General features: G+C 40.9%; 1 long non-coding RNA gene across 1 annotated transcript in view; it reads right to left on the bottom strand.

The window, feature by feature from the left end:
* LOC309634956 overlaps window positions 1-16,554 on the bottom strand; it is a 28,520-nt gene extending 11,966 nt beyond the window's left edge. The window contains exon 1 of the long non-coding RNA XR_014248526.1: window positions 12,077-16,554. This is a non-coding gene — a long non-coding RNA (uncharacterized lncRNA). The remainder of the gene's footprint in view (window positions 1-12,076) is intronic.
* Between the last annotated feature and the right edge of the window lie 2,256 nt (window positions 16,555-18,810).

Below are 18,810 nucleotides of genomic sequence, written 5' to 3'. Positions count from 1 at the left end.
TCTGCATCTATTGAGATGATCATATGGTTTTTCTTCTTCAATTTATTAATATGGTGTATCACATTGATTGATTTGTGTATACTGAAGAATCCTTGCATCCCTGGGATAAATCCCACTTGATCATGGTGTATGATCCTTTTAATGTGTTGTTGGACTCTGTTTGCTAGTATTTTGTTGAGGATTTTTGCATCTATATTCATCAGTGATATTGGTCTGTAATTTTCTTTTTTTGTAGTATCTTTGTCTGGTTTTGGTATCAGGGTGATGGTGGCCCCGTAGAATGAGTTTGGGAGTGTTCCTTCCTCTGCAGTTTTTTGGAAGAGTCTGAGAAGGATGGGTGTTAGCTCTTCTCTAAATGTTTGATAGAATTCACCTGTGAAGCCATCTGGTCCTGGACTTCTGTTTGTTGGAAGATTTTTAATCACAGTGTCAATTTCATTACTTGTGATTGGTCTGTTCATATTTTCTATTTCTTCCTGGTTCAGTCTTGGAAGGTTTTACCTTTCTAAGAATTTGTCCATTTCTTCCAGGTTGTCCATTTTATTGGCATAGAGTTGCTTATAGTAGTCTCTTAGGATGCTTTGTATTTCTGCGATGTCTGTTGTAACTTCTTCTTTTTCATTTCTAATTTTATTGATTTGAGTCCTCTCCCTCTTTTTCTTGATGAGTCTGGCTAATGGTGTATCAATTTTGTTTATCGTCGCAAAGAACCAGCTTTTAGTCTTATTGATCTTTGCTATTGTTTTCTTTGTTTCCATCTATTTCATTTATTTCTGCTCTGATCTTTATGATTTCTTTCCTTCTGCTAACTTTGGGTTTTGTTTGTTCTTCTTTCTCTAGTTCCTTTAGGTGTAAGGTTAGATTGTTTATTTGAGATTTTTCTTGTTTCTTGAGGTAGGCTTGTATAGCTATAAACTTCCCTCTTAGAACTGCTTTTGCCACATCCCATAGGTTTTGGATCGTCGTGTTTTCATTATCATTTGTCTCTAGGTATTTTTTGATTTCCTCTTTGATTTCTTCAGTGATCTCTTGGTTATTTAGTAACGTATTGTTTAGCCTCCATGTGTTTGTGTTTTTTACGTTTTTCCCCTGTAATTGCTTTCTAATCTCATAGTGTTTTGGCCAGAAAAGATGCTTGATATGATTTCAATTTTCTTAAGTTTACTGAGGCTTGATTTGTGACCCAAAATATGATCCTGGAGAATGTTCTGTGCACACTTGAGAAGAAAGTGTAATCTTCTCTTTTTGGATGGAATGTCCTATAAATATCAATTAAATCTATCTGGTCTATTGTGCCATTTAAAGCTTGTGTTTCCTTATTAATTTTCTGTTTGGATGATCTGTCCATTGGTGTAAGTGAGGTGTTAAAGTCCCCCACTATTATTGTGTTACTGTCGATTTCCTCTTTTATAGCTGTTAGCAGTTGCATTATGTATTGTGGTGCTCCTATGTCGGGTGCATATATATTTATAATTGTTTTATCTATCTTCTTCTTGGATTGATCCCTTGATCATTATGTAGTGTCCTTCCTTGTCTCTTGTAACATTCTTTATTTTAAAGTCTATTTTATCTGATATGAGTATTGCTACTCCAGCTTTCTTTTGATTTCCATTTGCATGGAATATCTTTTTCCATCCCTCCACTTTCAGTCTGTATGTGTCCCTAGGTCTGAAGTGGGTCTCTTGTAGACAGCATATATGTGGGTCTTGTTTTTGTATCCATTCAGCAAGCCTGTGTCTTTTGTTTGGAGCATTTAATCCATTCATGCTTAAGGTAATTATCGATATGTATATTCCTATGACCATTTTGTTAATTGTTTTGGGTTTGTTTTTGTAGGTCCTTTTCTTCTCTTGTGTTTCCCACTTAGAGAAGTTCCTTTAGCATTTGTTGTAGAGCTGGTTTTGTGGTGATGAATTCTCTTAGCTTTTGCCTGTCTGTAAAGCTTTTGATTTCTCCATCAAATCTGAGTGAGATCCTTGCCGGGCAGAGTAATCTTTGTTGTAGGTTCTTCCCTTTCATCACTTTAAGTATATCATGCCACTCCCTTCTGGCTTGTAGAGTTTCTGCTGAGAAATCAGCTGTTAACCTTATGGGAGTTCCCTTGTATGTTATTTGTCATTTTTCCCTTGCTGCTTTCAATAATTTTTGTCTTTAATTTTTGCCAATTTGATTACTATGTGCCTCGGCATGTTTCTCCTTAGGTTTATCCTGTATGGGACTCTCTGCACTTCTTGGACTTGGGTGGCTATTTCCTTTCCCAGGTTAGGGAAGTTTTTGACTATAATCTCTTCAAATATTTTCTTGCATCCTTTCTCTCGCTCTTCTCCTTCTGGGACCCCTATAATGCGAATGTTGTTGCGTTTAATGTTGTCCCAGAGGTCTCTTAGGCTGTCTTCATTTCTTTTCATTCTTTTTTCTTTATTCTGTTCTGCAGCAGTGAATTCCACCATTCTGTCTTCCAGGTCACTTATCTGTTCCTCTGCCTCAGTTATTCTGCTATTGATTCCTTCTAGTGTAGTTTTCATTTCAGTTATTGTGTTGTTCATCTCTGTTTGTTTGTTCTTTAATTCTTTTAGATCTTTGTTAAACATTTCTTGCATCTTCTTGATCTTTGCCTCCATTTTTTTCCCTGAGGTCCTTGTTCATCTTCACTATCATTATTCTGAATTCTTTTTCTGGAAGGTTGCCTATCTCCACTTCATTTAGTTGTTTTTCTGGGGTTTTATCTTGTTCCTTCATCTGGTATATAGCCCTCTGCCTTTTCATCTTGCCTATCTTTCTATGAATGTGGTTTTTATTCCACAGGCTGCAGGATTGTAGTTCTTCTTGCTTCTGCTGTCTGCCCTCTGGTGGATGAGGATACCTAAGTGGCTTGTGCATGTTTCCTGATGGGAGGGACTGGTGGTGGGTAGAGCTGGCTGTTCTTTGGTGGGCAGAGCTCAGTAAAACTTTAATCCATTTGTCTGCTGATGGGTGGGGCTGGGTTCCCTCCCTGTTGGTTGTTTGGCCTGAGGCAACCCAACACTGGAGCCTACCTGGGCTCTTTGGTGGGTTTCACGCTGATGAGTACTTCCCAGAACTTCTGCTGCCAGTGTCCTTGTCCTCACAGTGAGCCACAGCCACCCCCCACCTCTGCAGGAGTCCCTCCAACACTAGCAGGTAGGTCTGGTTCAGTCTCCTATGGTGTCACTGCTCCTTCCCCTGGGTCCCAATGCACACACTACTTTGTGTGTGCCCTCCAAGATTCGAGTCTCTGTTTCCCCCAGTCCTGTGGAAGTCCTGCAATCAAATCCCGTTAGCCTTCAAAGTCTGATTCTCTAGGAATTCCTCCTCCTGTTTCCGGATTCCCAGGTTGGGAAGCCTGATGTGGGGCTCAGAACCTCCACTCCAGTGGGTGGACTTCTGTGGTATAATTGTTCTCCAGTTTGTGAGTCACCCACCCAGAAGTTATGGGATTTGATTTTATTGTGACTGCGCCCCTCGTACAATCTCACTGTGGTTTCTCCTTTGTCTTTGGATGTGGGGTATCGTTTTTGGTGAGTTCCAGTGTCTTCCTGTTGATGATTGTCCAGCAGCTAGTTGTCAAAACTCTTCTTTCCTAGACTAATGAGAAGTTCAAGAACAATGAGCATATTTTATATCTTTCCAAATGCTAAGGAAAACCATACCCATTTAATAGAGGACGAAGCTCCGACAGTTAAAGGGGGTGGGAGAAATTAAGAGACGATCTAAAGCAGTCATTTCTACAAAAATATATTCTAAGTAAATCAGGAATGCAGAGCCCTTTCTAAATATTCACTTCTCAGGAGGCTTCAAACGCTGTCACCAGATGTGTCTGTTCAAGGAAAGTTCCAGGCAATGGGAGCTCAAAGGCCAGATCCCCTGCCACCTTAGGAGAGGATTGGTGAAGGAGCTGGCACTCTAGCTTTCCTCCCCTAATTGCCCAGGTACTGAAGGTTTTAGACAGTCTAGTCACACTGTTCTGATTTATTCTATTCTGAAGGTGATCTTTACTCTATTTGTGATCTCGTGAATTCTAAAAATCTGAGTCCCTCATGAAGAGTCACTTGGTGATATCTCTGCATCCAAATCTGAGACCTCAGAGGCCCAATAAGTGCAGAACCCAGGTCTCTAAATCAGTTTCCTAAGGCTTTCTCTAATTCATCAATGCAAAGGTGCCACCACATCTGTAGGTCCCGTGTCCTTTGGGTGGTCTCTGGCAATGGTGAAAGAACACTGGACTGTCTTACAGAGCCAGCATGAGATACTGTGTCCTCACTGGCCATTCAGACAACCAACTTGGCATATGATCACTCGTCCACTCTTTGCCTCCTATATGAGGCTGATCATTTTCATATTGAAAACTGAAGCAACAGAGAAGTAATCCATGAATCTGCCTTCCACATCCTATAATTCCAAGTCAGGTGACCCCACCACCACCCCCTTGGGTCCTGGGACACACGGTATTGAAAAAAACCAGGCAAGGTTCCAGATACTCCAGTTTGTAACTCTGTGATATGATCACTTTAAAACGGACAAGGTAAAAGTTGCTTTATTAAATTTTGACAACCCTCAAACAAAGTGAATACAATTCAAGGTGACACTTACTGTCAAGGAAATTTTGCTTCTTCAAGGAGAGGGTTTTTTCAACTCTGTTCCCATTAGAATCACTGGGGAGCTCTTTTTGAAAATATACTGAGAGGTTATGATTTAATTGGTCTGAGGTGGGCTGGTTATAATGAACTGCCACGGTTAAGAACTACCAACCTAAGGGGGTAAGTAGGAGCCTCCAGATTTCTAAAGCCCCAGTGGGAGCTCCCAGCACTGCAGCAATGACCCTTGTAGCTAATAACACACAAATAAGAAGCAATCAAGTAATTGAAGAAATACAGCTCAATTAGCACTGAAAATTAGTGAGGTAAGGAAGATCCATTCTACAGGTAAAAGGTCTTAATCACAATTGTGTTGTGTCTACAGTTATTTTTGGTAAGTGAAACTGAGTGAAAATGCTCTGTTGTTAGTAACTTCTATTGGGTTTTGTTTCCTCCAATTATGCTTTTGTAACTGCACTTTTACTTTGTGAGTTTACCTTTTCCAAATTGACTTTCATAGTACTGAAACTCCCTGAGTTATCCCTCTGCCTGAAGCCCTGCTTTGATGTTTTTAAGGTAGGGGGAAAATCCTTTTAAATGAATTTCAAGGCTATGTCAAAAACAGTTTAAAAGTTAGAAAAATACTGTCATAAAATTGCTATAGTCAGTAGTGTTTTGAGATTTCACAGCAGTACATTGAACACTTGAAAGTACTGCTCAGTTTGTATTTTGTGGTTCTTTGCAAGCTATTGACTTTCCAACTTAATCCTCTCAGAGTCCTGGAGGGCCTGTGCTGTTTTGTTTTTGCCATTTCTATACCCAGTCTCTCAGGTTCATTGCTAAGATATGAGCTTTGGTTGCCCTCACACATTCAGGTCTCTGTGTTCACCCACTTGCACACAAACACACTGGGCAGTCCACTTAGGATGCGGATGCCATTGGCCAGTGTTGGAGGTCACTGAGTTCTCCCCTGGGGGTGGGGGAGGAGAAGTATTTGTATGGAACCATCCATCCTCAGCCCTCTTGCCCTTAGAACTATGGAAGTGAATGAAGACCAACCAAATGAGGAAAGCAAAGGCAATTCTGAACTTGCTACAGCAAGGGTATCAGCCATCATCACTTGGTAGACACTCAAAGGCAGGCAGAGGAGTGGGAAAACTTCAGAGTGAAAAAAAGGGAAGACTTCAAGCGTACCCAGATTGGAGGATGTTGGCACAGAAAAGCCGTGGGTGGGATAAGCAGAAGTGCTCTCTGATTGGATAGAGGTACATATTTGGCTTTCTCTGGTTGGTCCTAAGTTGAACATGGGGGCAAAAATTAGGGAAGCTGGCAATTATTTTATTTTTTTAATATATTTATTTATTTTTATTTATTTATTTTTTTATAACAATACTTTTATTTATTTATTTATTTTTGGCTGTGTTGGGTCTTCGTTTCTGTGCAAAGGCTTTCTCTAGTTGCGGCGAGTGGGGGCCACTCTTCATCACGGTGCGCAGGCCTCTCACTATCGCGGCCTCTCTTGTTGCGGAGCACAGGCTCCAGACGCGCAGGCTCAGTAGTTGTGGCTCACGGGCCTAGTTGCTCCGCGGCATGTGGGATCTTCCCAGACCAGGGCTCGAACCCGTGTCCCCTGCATTGGCAGGCAGATTCTCAACCACTGCACCACCAGGGAAGCCCAATATATTTATTTTATTTATTTATTTTTGGCTGCGTTGGGTCCTCGTTGCTGTGCGGGTCTCCTTGTGGTGAGTGGGGGCTACTCTTCGTTGCGGTGTGTGGGTTTCTCATTGCGGTGGCTTCTCCCGCCGCGAAGCACGGGCTCTAGGCGCGTGGGCTTCAGTAGTTGTGGCTTGCCAGCTCCAGAGCACAACCTCAGTAGTTGTGCCTTGTGGGTTCTAGAGCGCAAGCTCAGTAGCTGTGGCCCAGGGGCCCAGTTGCTCCGCAGCATGTGGGATCCTCCCAGACCAGGGCTCAAACCCATGTCCTCTGCACCGGCAGATGGATTCCCAACCACTGCACCACCAGAGAAGCCCAGGAAGCTGTCAATTATTAATCATGTCCTGGCCATTTGGGGCTGATTGTTACAGAAGTTATTGTTTAGCTTTGTGTCTTGTCACTAGAGCTAGAAATCTGGCTTCCTTCAAGTGTGACTTACTGCAGGCCGTGTTCCTCCTGCACTGCTTATTTTTAATTAGTTAATTAATTAATTAATTAATAGCTGTGTTGGTCTTCATTGCTGCACGTGGGCTTTCTCTAGCTGCAGCAAGCGGGGGCTACTCTTCGTTGCAGAGCACAGGCTTTAGGCGCAGGGGTTTCAGTAGCTGTGGCGTGCGGGCTCAGTAGTTGTGGCGCATGGGTTTAGTTGCTCCACGGCATGTGGGATCTTCCCGGATCAGGGATCAAACCTGTGTCCCCCGCATTGGCAGGCGGATTCTTAACCACTGCGCCACCAGGGAAGTCCCTGCACTGCTTATTGTTGATAAGGGGTTGGTTTCCTGGGCAGGTTGCTTCAGGTTGTGGGTCGAAGTTCTGCTTTTGTCTGTGGTCTGGCCATTGTCTGTTTGTATATTCAGTCTCTCAGAACCAACAGAAAGTGGATTATGGGGCTTATTTAATCCTCTGCTTCCCAGTCTGTCCCACATCCTGACGGTAGTGGTTAGCCACAGATATACTGATAATTTTAGTCATTAAACATAACTTGTTTTGATATCGCAGAATAACTAGGAAAAGGTGCAGAAGTATCCTATTAGCTGCTTCATTTACCGTGCTATTCTATTGGTGGGTAATCCTAAACTTTGGTTTAAAAGATAAAGCGGAAGCTGCCCTATGACAGGGCTTTCTTTACTTGCTTTGTGCCGTGCACCGTGAGAGCTTAATACATGTATAATAATAACTTGGAAATAAGAAGGAAGCAGCTATGGCAATATCGAGATGCCTTGGCAGTAAATTCTTGATTTCTTTGAATGCAAATCAGAGAGTACTCACAGCTCTTCATCAAGAGCTCTTTGTGGCCCACTCTGCAGCCTCTCCCTCTCCAGCTCCTCGAAGCGCCACTTATCTGACGATGATGAAGCCTGAACCACAGTCAGCAGCCCTGGCTCCATCGAGAGGAGTATCTCGTACCGTCAGGCTTGATTACCCCTCCAGTTCGGCTCAAAACACTTGCAGCTGGCAGGAAGACGAGCCAACATGTATTTCAGAAGTAAATCTCTGTCCAATTTCTTTTGTCTCTAGAATGTCTGAACGTTGTAACAAATATTGTGCCCATCAATCAGTTTCAGACACATGAAAGTGTTGATTACGCTGAGATTTAGGTTGTAATTGTACTTGAGATTAATTTAGCCGGAGAATGGTAACGACCAACAGCACTAAACTTGAGGCTAAACACTTTTAAATACATTCTTCGGAGTAATTCATGCAGTCATGTGATCCAGGCGTTATTTCCATTTCACAAATGAGGAGATTGTGAGCCTCAGTCAGGTCCAAGGGAACACAGCAAACAAACCGCACAGCTTTTATTCCACAGATCAGGAACGCTTGCTCCCAGTTACTCAAGTATTACTCAGGGTTCTCCAGAGAAACATAACCAACAGGGAACTAGGAAAGCTGGGGGTGTAAGTCAGTTTGAGTCCAAAAGACTGAGAACCCCAGGATCACTGGTTGTCCCAGCTCGGAGAGCAAATTCGCCCCTCTGCCTTTTTGTTTCCTCCAGGCCCTCAGAGGAACAGATGATGCCCTCTCACACGTGAGTGTGATCTTTATTCAGTCTACCAAGTCAAATGCTAAATCTCTTCTAGAAACACCTTCACAGACACACCCAGAAATAATGTTTTACCAGCTATCTGGATATCCTACAGCCCAGTCAAGTTTACACATAAAATTAACCATCACATGTGCCTTATGTGGGCAGATATTTATACTCACAGAGATACTTTATACTCATAAAGATACTCATAGGTTGTTTTCTGGTTTTCGCTTGGCCCAGAATAACCAAGGGCACAAGTTGTACGCAGTTATAGAAACAGCTACACACCAGGCAGGGTTTGTATACCCAGGAGCCCTTTCCCATGCTGTCTAGCAAACCGTCCTTGATTCCCCCAAAACGGTAACACAAATTGCATTATAATAATATAAGCACATACAATAAATTCTGTCTACATAAGCTCACAGACCCCATCCTGCCTCTGGGAGCAAAGTCATGGCAGGTTTATCAACACTGCTGCCAAAACTGTCACTAGAAGTCAACAGTGCCTCACTCTGCACCTTCACTTCAGTTTCATGGTTAAAGCCACTTCTTGCTTTTGTTAACTTTCGGTTCTCCTCCAACCATCTTATCAGTGTGATGTTTATATATGTTTTGATGTTATCAGTATGAGATAGGGAATTTTTATTTTCTTAGCAGTCGACAGAAGCATTTATCATAAGGAGAAGTGATCTACCAATGCTCAGAAAATTATTTGAAACCCCTGGTTGTAGTAGAAACTAAGACCTTGGAGGGCCTAAATGTAAGGATTTGCCCTACCGGAGGGAAGGAGGGGGAAATTGTTGTTTGCACTGGACAGGAAAGAAGGAGCTAGAAAAAGACAGTTGTTTATAACTCCTTGTAACTTTCCTTTCACGCTTTAAAGACTAAACTAACAAAATTCTTGGTGTGATGAGAACTTTTGTGGGAACTGATAAAAGGGCTATACTTCTGGCTCAGGTCTTTAAGGGGAAGAACCAAGATAGGGAGTTGGACCTAGTTGTTTGTCCTTTTGTTTTCGGTATTCTGATGCTTTGACATCTGGGGTCTTGCGGGCCCTCCCGGAGTTAGCCAGTTCCTGGAGACAGTCAGCAACTCACCCAGGAGCAGGCTTTTCAAATGCAAACCCACCAGTCCGGAGTCCACACCACCAGCCACCTCCTTTGTCGGGCTCTCGTACTCTGGGCCACTGCCCATCTGCTCTCTCACCCCAGTGCCAGTTACCAGATGACTAGGAACAGTTCCTAACCCCCAGAGCCTGCTGCAATTTTTTAAACTAGCCAATCCTAAGCCTGCTTACCCTCCCTCGCCTGTTGTTTCCTGTGAAACCCCAGTAAAGGCCCCTGCTCACATCCCTCTTCCCACCAACTCCCCGCCTTCCCTCGGCTTCATGCTGACCTTGATAATTCCCCAAGCGATCTCCATGGCTGGGCATGACTCCTCCTCTTGGGAAATGGGAGTAAATATCTTTGCCATGGCAACTATCTGTTGATCTTACTGTATCTCAACTTTTCTATTAATACACTATATCTTAAAACACTAATGGAAAAAAGTCCAGAGGAAACAACAAGGGAAAAAAATATGTCAGAAGTTACTGACATGGTGAGAAGGGCTCTAAATTCTCAGACACTCAAGCTGGGGTTCAGACAAACTTACTTAAGTCTCTGAGGGTCAGAAAAGCCCCACACTTGCTTCAGAAGGATATGTCTTTGCTTTATTCTCAGCGCTACCTATCTCCCTTCTCCTTTTACCTGGAATGAATTTGTAATTCAAAAAAATCGACCCCCAGAGATTTTCTTTCATGACACCAGGGATTCTCATACCCATGTGAGAATCATATAGTAGGGAGAGATCATAAAAGTGCATATTTTCAGCTCTGAACCAAAGCAAGGATCTCTGGTCAAGTTTGATCTGAACTGAATGGTGAGTAAAGAATAAAATGTTTTTCTTTTTAAGGAAATTTGTCTTTTAGGTAATAGGCACACATTGTATAACCCAAACTTTATACAAGAGAGGAAGGAAAGAAACATGAAAAAAAAAAATAGTATGAAAACATTCACCTTTTCATAAGATCTCTTAACATCTAGCTAAATGTTTAGGTTGTTAGAAATCCCCTATACACACATCCTGAGGCTTTAAAAAATGTACAAAGTAAGATTAAAAAGTAAGTGTATGGTGAACGCAGAATCCTAAAATCACTTAGAAATTTGGATAATTTAAAAAGCAGGCATATATATTAGAAATTATTTTCAATTTCCACTTAAAAGAATGTATTAAATTTTAGAATAACTATAATTATGCCAAGTCTGTTCTTATTTCTGATCTATCACAAAATAAAAATAAGCAATTCAAAGCCAAATATAAATTTTGGTCTATATATGTGAGGATGCAACACTCGTAAACACACGTATGCACGCGTGCACACACGCACGCTCAAATTTTTTCTAATTTAAAGGTACGTGACCAGTTTCTTGTGACCAAGAAATTAAGCATGTATGAAAACAGTTTTGTGAAGAACTAAAAATAATTTAAAACTATATTTAGGAATTAATATATTCCTAGATATTGAAATATTGAATATATATATTCATATATATGTATTTGCTCTTCTTTATTGGAATCAGTCTTTAATGGTAAGCTATTCCAATAAATGAAAATACTTTGGGCTATTTTTATTCATTAAGCCAAAATTTTCTAGGACCATATTTGCATGAAAACAAGCTATGCGATTCATGTAGTAAAAATTAGAGATTTTATAGGCACTTGACCTAATTTTCAGCAAATGCCTCCATATTTGCCAACTGAAGGAGTCAAAGTGAGTCAAGAACTCAGGATTTTCATCTTTGTATTCTCAGCACTGGCACAGTGCCTGTTGTATTTTAAGTATTAAATAGATGTTTTAAATAAATGAATGAAACAGAATTAAGGATACAGCTGTAATGATGGCTATTAAATGCTAAAGCTCCTCCAAAGGTAAGCAATGGTCAAATTAACATAAATTTCTCTAAGTGTGATATATTAGAGGAGATTATTGTGCACAAAAATCTACTCAGACCACATTCTGCTTGGTTTCTGTCCCTTGAAAGTCATAGAAAATTACATGGCAAAATACTGTACATTTACAAGTAATTTGCACCATGTTTTGGACTCTTTTTAAACACCTTTACTTTTCTTTAAAAACTTAGTTTTATTTATAAAAAGATGGTGGTAAATAAACTAAGGCTTCTTGAATAAAACAAGAGTTGTTGCAAAGAAATCTGAGGCAAAAATGGTTCTGATGAACTTAGGGGCAGGGCAGGAATAAAGATGCAGACATACAGAATGGACTTGAGGACATGGGGAGAGGGAAGGGGAAGCTAGGATGAAGTGAGAGAGTAGCATTGACATATACACACTACCAAATGTAAAGCAGATAGCTAGTGGGAAGCAGCTGCATAGCACAGGGAGATAAGCTTGGTGCTTTGTGACCACCTACAGGGGTGGGATAGAGAGGGTGGGAGGGAGATGCAAGAGTGAGGGGATATGGGGATATACGTATGCATATAGCTGATTCACTTTGTTATACAGCAGAAACTAACACAACATTGTAAAGCAATCATACTCCACTAAAGATGTTTAAAAAAAAAATTGCAATTAGTGGAAAACATTTTCAGACTACAAACATAAAACATAACCTAAAGGAAAACAGTCAGAAAGTCAAAGTCTACATTGTAACAAGGATGTAGTTACCAAAGGTTCTGACCTCTTACCAACCACGAAGATTCTCTGCTAGCCAAATTCCATCTGGCATCACTGCATTTCACCTTCCTGACTTCCCTTGGCCGTTACAGCTATACAGATTCACTTCTTCCTCTTTAAAAGGCCACAGTTAGGGCTTGTTGGCAGAGGGTCTCTTGGCCTTCTCCCAGAAAGTAAATGGATTTCAGGTGTAGGGGAGGAAAAAAATCTTTTCCTCTATTTTCAAGTTCAGTGGCTGGGGCCTGTGAAATGAATTGACAAAATACATATTAACAGTAGGAAAGGCATACAAATTTTATTGTTTTTAATTTTATGTGCATAGGGGTATCACAGAAAAGTGAAAACCCAAAGAAACAGACTCGGGATCTTATATACTATTTTAACAAAGGGCAATAAATTGTGGAGACATGACTAGATAAAGGAAGGGGGTTTGGGCTTCTAGGGATGATAAATTGTGAGAAAGTGACTAGGAAATATATGGCGGAAATGAATGGAATATAATTATTTTAGTAAGGTTTGTTTACGCAGACTAATCTTGGTGTGACTCTCCACCTCCAGTGATAAGGGTTTCTTCTTCATCCTAGATAGTTGGCGGGAAGGAATTTATGACCTACTTTCAGGCAGACAGGAAGAGGGCAATGAATTCTTCTTGTGTCTGTTATTTCTCAATTGCCTTTAGCTGAAAAATAATCAATATGCCAAAGTGGCATAAATCGGGGTAGTACATCTGGACTCCTTCACAGAAATGGGTGAACATATCCTGGATGGAGGCTGCTGAAAGTCATCTTCAGTTCTGTCTAAAATGTCCTTCAGGACACCCACATAAAGGGCATCTTAAGAAACGTACAGGTGAGCAGTATGTGAAGAAGATAATGAAGTCAACTGCTAAGGTGAAGAGATTTTACTGAAAGGTCAAAATAGCCAGGAAATGAAACACCTTTCACAAAACCAGTGAGATCATCTTCACCTGATGTCATTTTGTGGGTAATTTAAATCACAGTTCCTTGCTAGATTCCTCTAAATCTTGCTTTGGATTTTTTAGCCTCTGATATTAACCTTTATTTTTTGTTGGTTTGTGTGTTTGATTTTGTCTTTGTATTTTATTCTGTTTGTTGTGTTTGCACTTCTTAGCAATTTTCATTCCTAGATTTATGAGATTAAAAGGATGAGACATATAGCCTCAAAAACTATGAATAGAATGGAGGCAAAGGACACACTTTCTTCTTAATCATGAAAAATGAATGGCACTTATTGTAATCAATATTATCACAACAAATTACCATCAGGTCAAAGAATGATTAGTGAATTCTGAGAGTTGTCTACACAAGCAAAAATATTAATATGAAAACAATAGATCCAGGCTCATGTAAATTGCAACCCATGGAATGAAGAACATAGCCTTTTGCCTAAAATGATCTTCATGGAGGTCACCCAAGAAAACCTTCTCATTTACCGGATGAAGACTCTGCAGCTCAGAAATGTTAAGTGACTTGCCCAAGGCCATACAATGAATTTTTGGCAAAGCCAGAACTAGACAAACACAAAGTTTATTGGTTCCAAATCTCCTGCCCTTTCTGCTGAAATGGTATCTTTGTTAAGTGAAAAGCAGAAAAAAAGTATTTGTTTTGTATTTGGTTTTACATAAAAGAAGGAGCTTTTTTTTTCAGGACGTGGGGGAAGTGAGGATGCTAAAAATATATCCCAGGTAACTCTTGAACAGCGAGGTGTTGATTATATTGGTTACATGGCTTGTGGATTTTCTAGACCACTTTCTACATTGATCTTTGTCCTGTCCTTCCTCCATAGGCAGCCATATTTCCCCTAGACTTCCAAGAACTATGAAATGAAAAAGACAGAAATACCCATCAGTCAGTATATGTTAGTATTTGTTAGCTGCTGCAGTGAAAATCTTAAAGGAAAATTGAACATGGAGAGCCAAAATGGGATATTGTATATCTCATCTTTTCCAAGTTATTATGACACATTTAAGACTTAACTTCTAATTAATCTTTCTAATCCTGATGTCAAAAAGTGAAGTTTTTGGTAATCCCACAGTGGCTGGGCTCTGTCGAAAGAAGAGGATCAACAAACCATTAAGCTGGAGTTAAATTTAACAGAGGCAAATTCAGCGGGCAGAACCCAGAAAATCAGACCCAACAGTCCAAACTGCCTGATAAATGAGTCACAGCACTTCTGATTCCCTAACCTCCATCAGAAAGGCCACAGCAAGCGAGCTGCTTACAGACCCATACAGACACCTAAACCCCTCTGGCTGCTGGGAGAGAACCGTGAAAGAATGAGTCAGTCTTTGCCTGGATTAGTGACTTTTCTGGAGTTCACAACCCCATTATCTCAACAACTGGGCTGCCAAACATTTATTTACTCACTAATTTAATAAAAATCATGCTGTTTGCAGCTCACTAACATTGGACAGAAAATGTCTCATTGCTTCCTTGGGAAAAACAAAATAAGCAACCATTAGGATCATCCAGAACTAATCAGGAAATCGTGTGGCGAAAGGACAGGCTATAAAGCTGCGGATCCAAGTTCAGGCACAAAGTGTGCCTTAGGCAGAAAGCCTGACAAGCATCCTGCACTAAAATATAATAAATCGGGGTTTTTTTTGCTTCCTTGTAAAAGTGATAGATTTAGTGCTTCTTAACGGCAGAAGCTGGCATGCCTGTAACAACCCCAAAACCTTAACAGGACATTAGATATCAATCACGTCAAAGTGAAGGCTTTTAGCCCATTGGCAGCAGGTCCTCTGAAACCTGGGCTGGTACTGCTTTCTCAGCGAGGAATGGTAGTAAATACACAGCAGCCTGGATCCTCCCCGTGGACTCCCAGGGGAAGGGACCGTCACTATTTAATTTTGTCACCAAAATAATAATCGCTATAGTCACAAATAAAATGACATACATCACTTGAAAACTCTGGGCATATTCAATTGTCTTTAAGATCATAAAGTTGAACAATATTGCAAGAACCTCCAGTTGAAATACCATCTTTGACGTTTCCTTTTCCATTAGTTTTGCATTCAGTCAGTCATCCATATTACCAATTCTAAAGCCTAAATATCCCTGGAATCTATTCCTTCTATCATCTCCACACTGCCATTATTTTAGTCCAATGCACCATTATCTATTACCTAGAACACTAATTTGTCTCTTTGCTTTCATTCTTATACCTTCCTGTCTGAGTTAGCAAAAGCTGCAGTGAACTCTCAGTGGCTTACGGCACAAGTCATTTGTTTTTCTCACTTGAGGGGTGTGGGCTGGCTTAGTTCAGCTCTGTCTGTGTCTCTTTATGGGACCAGTGGTTGCATGAGCACGTTCTTCTCATGACTGGTGTCGAGGCAAGAGGCCAAGATAAACCTCGCCTGCGCATCTAAAGCTTCTGCTCCAGGCACACACGCTAACATTCCATTGGCCAAAGCAAGTCACACGGCCAGCCTCGGATCAAGCAGGTGAGGAAATATCCTCCCCCCAATCTAGTGGGAGGGGGTGTAGTCACGTGGTAAAAATCAAGGACCTATTATTCTACAACTGAGGAGGGAATGCGGAATTAGAAGCGTGAATGCAGTTCACGTTATTATTATCTATTCTCTGCATCAAGCCAGAGAGGTCTTTTAAGTAAACAAATTTAAATGAACTTGTCACTCCCCTTCCCACACTCTTTAACGGCTTCCTTACCATTACAATAAACAATAAACGAGCCCTGCAGGGCCCTGCAGAACTGGACTCTGCTAGTTGCTCCAACCCAATCGCTCACCATTTTCCTCCCCCATTTCTACACTTTACCATCCTGAAGTTCTGCTGTGCCAGCCTCTCTCCCACCTCAGAGATTTGCTCAAGATATGCACTCTGCCTGATATAACTTCCTCTCCCTTTTCTTTCATTTAAACATATCTGAAGGATGTCACTTCTTCAGAGAAATTTTCCTTGGCCGAAAAGATTGGGTCAGATCCCCTTATTTTTTTTTTTAATTAATTAATTAATTTATTCTTGGCTGTGTTGGGTCTTCGTTTCTGTGCGAGGGCTTTCTCTAGTTGCGGCGAGTGGGGGCCACTCTTCATCGCGGTGCACGGGCCTCTCACTATCGCGGCCTCTCTTGTTGCGGAGCACAGGCTCCAGACGCGCAGGCTCAGTAGTTGCCCAGTTGCTCCGCGGCATGTGGGATCTTCCCAGACCAGGGCTCGAACCTGTGTCCCCTGCATTGGCAGGCAGATTCTCAACCACTGCGCCACCAGGGAAGCCCCAGATCCCCTTATTAATTATTAATTCCTTCTGATGCTTCTTCATCACACGTCACAATTGTAATTAATGGATACTTAGTAGTCTAATGATTGTTTCCATAGCTAAAATGTAAGCTCCATGATTGTACAAACATTGTTTAGTGTAGGGATATGTTATGTTCTTAGCCTCTGTGTTCTATCATAATAAACATTCAACACACACACACACACACACACACACATGCACACACACACACATGCACACACACACATGTACACACAGGAAGACGTGTATGTGTGTGGGGGGGTTATATATATATGTATTTAAATGTACTCATATTAGTAGTTGTACACTTTTTCCTTTAATGATCTCCCCTACTCATTCTGCCCCTTCAACACTTCTTTGCTTAGCAAAACAGAAAGAGTTTGGCCAGTGTTTACTCTCAGTTCTGCCATTTAGTAGCTGTGTGGGTTAATGATTTAATCTTGCTGAGACTTATCTATGAAATGGCGATGATAATTTTTACTTTGCAAGGTTGGGGGACTTAAATGAGCCATGCATGAGCAAGCACTCAGGCCGCTGTTCCTATTCCAGTGCCCTGGCTTAGTCACCACGCCTGACTGTTCCAGTTTCTACTGGACATTTTCACCCGGATTTGCTGACAGCCATGCATACCTCCAATCAAACCTATCAACTTTCTATCAAAACTGACAACTCATCCTAATTCCCTACTTTGGTTAATTTTTCAATAGGTTCAGATTGAAAACCTGGAAATCATCATCCACCAAGCCTTCCTCTGCCCCAGTCTTGGCCTCCAGCATGCCCACCAGCTCTGCTTGGTCTTTCCCAGTTTCTCTGTGCTGACCCTGACATTACCTCTCTTGAGACTTCTTCTGGGCTTTGCCAATATCCAGGCTCTGGTCTCTACAATCCAGCACTTCATTGCAACCACATTTATTCACTTAGGGTAGGTTTCTAATCCAGTCTTCAATGATAAGTCAAGTGCAGCTGCTGACAAAGCAGTATGTGCATCATAATGACATTTCTACCTTTTAAAACCTGTGTCTATACACACAAAAAAATTCCAGAAAGAATACAACAAAATATAGGTGGTAGGATTACCAAAGCATCTATTTTCTTTTTTATGCTTTTTCTATATTTCTTGGCTTTACATGACAAAAATGCATTATTTTTAGAAGTAATAAAAAAAACTTATTTTATAAATCTAAATTACCACCCCAAAAGAAATATTCTATGACTCTCCTTTTTTTGTTTTCCTAACAAATGAGACCCAATTACTTAATCCTGGCATTGAGGTCTTTCATGCATGAAAGGTCATTCATACTTTGGCTCCAGATTATTTTTCCAGCCTTGTCTCTTACCACTTTCCTTATACTCCGCCATATTACAATCAAACCATACTCTATTTCTCTCTCCACATGGAGCTGAAATGGTCCTCCATTCCCATAACTCTTTCACAAGACTCCTCAATTTCCACAAAGGCACACCAGCTTTAATCTGTATGCGCCCTCTATAACATTTTAATGAACTCTTAATCAAGAAACCAGTTTATTTGTACTTTAAGCACTCAGGAGGAAATACAGCCTCAAGCATCTGCTCTCTAACTTCTATTAAGAGCCCAAATAAGAAAAGTATTACCCTTCACTGTCTTCACAGTCCTATCCATTAGGAACCTGCGAACAACAGCCTTCCTACTTAATTCATAACAGCCTTGAAGCAGGGCATTGATAGGTCTAATTCTAAAATATGTTAATAATAAGTAGATATCTAACCAAATATATTGTGGAAAGAGGAGAAAGATTCACACAGTAGCAACACGTACACAAAACCCAATGTGATTGCCCATTGACTTCCTTCTTCCTCCCCTAAAATCCTCTCCCCCCGAGACACCTCATCTGTCTTCCACTTCTTGCCCTCTACTGCCTTTAAAAATCCTCTTTATTTTCCTAAGAGCTAAATTCAGCTCACACTCACTTTGCTTGCTGTGCTCAGTAAATCAAAAGCATGATACATAATTTATGCCTGCACCTTGGTGGTCTCTGGTCCCCACTCCAGAAAGAATTATCACAGTATCCATCAGACAAAACAAGGCTCTTCCTAGAGGAAAATTCTATTGGCTAAGAAAATATGTTTTGTCCACATTAGTGTTCATCCTTCAAAGACTGATTCAATGGCGTGCCCTTCAGGAAGCCTTCCCTGATTCATCTAAACAGATAGAATATCTCTCATCCAAACCCCTGTATGGTGGGTTGAATAATATACCCTGTAAGATTATATTAAGAATTTTTACTGTATAAACTACACTGAGGACTGGAGACACCTGTACCTGATTTGGCACCTCCCTAAATATTACTTTTAATTCTCTCTTGCCATTGTACACAAAAATGCTCCAAAAATAACATTCAAAACTTCTGGGCAAAATTACACAGCAAGAGGTCACGGCCCTAAGAAATGATGAAAGTGCATGTGTATGAGCCATAGA

Source organism: Balaenoptera borealis, assembly GCF_965194805.1.
Source record: "Balaenoptera borealis genome assembly, chromosome: 9".
NCBI classification, from domain to species: Eukaryota; Metazoa; Chordata; class Mammalia; order Artiodactyla; family Balaenopteridae; genus Balaenoptera; species Balaenoptera borealis.
This window is presented reverse-complemented; position numbering and strand designations above follow the sequence as displayed.